This window comes from Cavia porcellus, unplaced genomic scaffold (genome assembly GCF_034190915.1).
Source record: "Cavia porcellus strain 051 isolate PalLab524CR breed Dunkin Hartley unplaced genomic scaffold, mCavPor4.1 scaffold_16, whole genome shotgun sequence".
NCBI lineage: Eukaryota > Metazoa > Chordata > Mammalia > Rodentia > Caviidae > Cavia > Cavia porcellus.
In genome coordinates, this window is record NW_026947499.1 from 70,204,262 (window position 1) to 70,206,495 (window position 2,234).

Sequence of the window (2,234 nt, forward strand, 5' to 3'; positions counted from 1 at the left end):
TATCTGGTGGTAAAACACTATGTTGTTTAAATTGTTCTGTTCTGACCCGTGTTGTTTTGTTGTTATGTCCTCTTTTATCTCAATCTTCACCTTTTTTTTTTCCTTTTTAATTTTTTATTTTTTTAATTAAGGGAAAATAAATTAAAATAGCGGGTTATATTATAGTAACATTTTTGTTTTCCTATTAACCTGATTTGAACCCCTGTATTGCTCTCACCATCTTGTTTTGACTGATTTTACTCTATTCTGTTTTGTTTGATAGTATCAAGTTTGAGGATATAGGCAACTACTTTGAAGGCAATAAGATTCACTATGATGCCCAGTATGGTTTGACTATTAGTTTCTTTTGAATTCCTGTAAATTCTCCAATGTTTAGGTTTTATTGTTTTTTTCTGTACTGTTTTGTTCAATTCTTTTATACCTGTAGCCCTGTCACCTTTATGCAGAACCTGATTACACATCAAAGGAGATTTTCTTCTTCAGCATGTACCTAGGCACTCTTGTAAATATTTGATATAGGCAGCTCCTTTTAAGATAGCAAGAGGCATTATGGTAACCATTGTTGATCACCTTGTATTCTGTTTTTACATCATGTACTATGTCCATCCTTCTGTTCTAACTGACTCTGTTGTATTTTGCCAGATTTGGTTTTATTCTCTTCAAAAAAAGTAATAAGAACTGTGGGAGTAATAAAAACCAAAATGTGTAATTGTTATTGTAAAAAAGAGAGGAAAAGAAAGTTCTCTAAAGGATATAACTGCATGTATATTTAATTGTGTAAGATAGAAAACCATATTACTAAGTTTTTGTTGGATCATTGAACAGAAATGTCTGCAATCTCACTGTTTTAATGTTCACTTTGTGTGCTTTAATTTTGTAATTTGAACACCTATTTCTAAGATGACAATATGTAATCTATTAACTAGTGATTTCTTACTGTTGATTTTTTGAAAATCTGTATTACTTGTACCCTTTTACTGTTTTTTTTTCTCTTTAAATAGAAAAAGAAGACCTACCGCTTCAGGTGGCAAGACTGATGGGATAAGTGTGCCAAAGCAAGGAGGAGGATTTTGAGACACGAGGCAACATGTCTTTTGCTGTAATATTTTTTAATTTAAAAAAAAACCACAAAATCGTATCAATTTGTTTGTTGAAAAAGTGTGAATTCATTTTAATCTGCAAGTTGAAAACTGAACTGTTGCTTTTTAGTATACCAAACTGACTTTATATGTAATTTCTGAGTAACATACTTGAGATGATCGCTTCCTGGCCTTTTGGCTAAGATCAAGTGTAGAATCTGTTCTTATCAGTTTAGAATATCAGAGACATATTTTTTCCTCCAAATAGATTTGAGTTAAACTATTGTTTTCTTTTCCATAGACTTACCCTAATTTTGAAAAACAGAAACATATGATTTTTCAATTTCAAGTTTTATGGTTATTTTGTTTGTGAGTGTAGAATCCAAGTCTCATCTATAGTTGTACCAGGAGATGCTCAGAGATGCTTTTGAAGTAGATTCCTCCTTGTCTGTTAATCACCATGGCCATTTTTTGCCATTGCTTCTGCTGGATCTAAGATTGAAAGACCAAGGGACTCTTTACTTCAAAAAAGTGGGTGATACATATAAGTAACAGCCCCTGGATATTTTATGAGGAGGAAAATAGATCTTCCTCACATATGAGAAACCTGAAAAGACCTACACAACACACACAGCTAAGTTATAGGGCCGTTGGTGGGTGGGACTCCATCAATTTATCAATTTAATGGAAATTCAGTCCCTCACATTTCCTTGAAGAATGACCATGTTTTAGAGTTGGGCCATAGGAGAAAAACTGTGGAGGCCAAGGAGGTGCCAGGCTGAATGCTGGGCAAATTGGCATAGGCACAGGGTGCCGCCAGCTCTGTTCCTGGCATGCTTACTTGCCTGTTGGCATTGACATCTGTGGCAGGGAGAGCAACCCTCACTGCTTGGTGCCTCTCTGAGCTCTGAGAGACACCTGTATTCATCGTGTGACAAAAATCAGCAGCCTCTTCCCAGGTCTTCTGTCCCACACCATCAGAGACACTGCGGTGCACACCCGAACATTCTAAGGAATGCCAGTGTGTCCCTGCTCTTCCATTTCATGCCCAGCACTTGTCACCCCACTCCCATCCCGTGCAACTCTACTGACTTAATGCAAAGTGTGCAACCCCAGTGACCTTTCACCGACTTCTTCATTTCCTCTGTCTGTTGC

At 36.4% G+C, this 2,234-nt stretch overlaps 1 pseudogene; it reads left to right on the forward strand.

Annotated features, from left to right (window-relative positions):
• The first annotated feature begins 1,258 nt into the window (after positions 1-1,258).
• LOC134470826 (U2 spliceosomal RNA) lies at positions 1,259-1,391 on the forward strand (annotated as a pseudogene).
• The last annotated feature ends 843 nt before the right edge of the window (positions 1,392-2,234 follow it).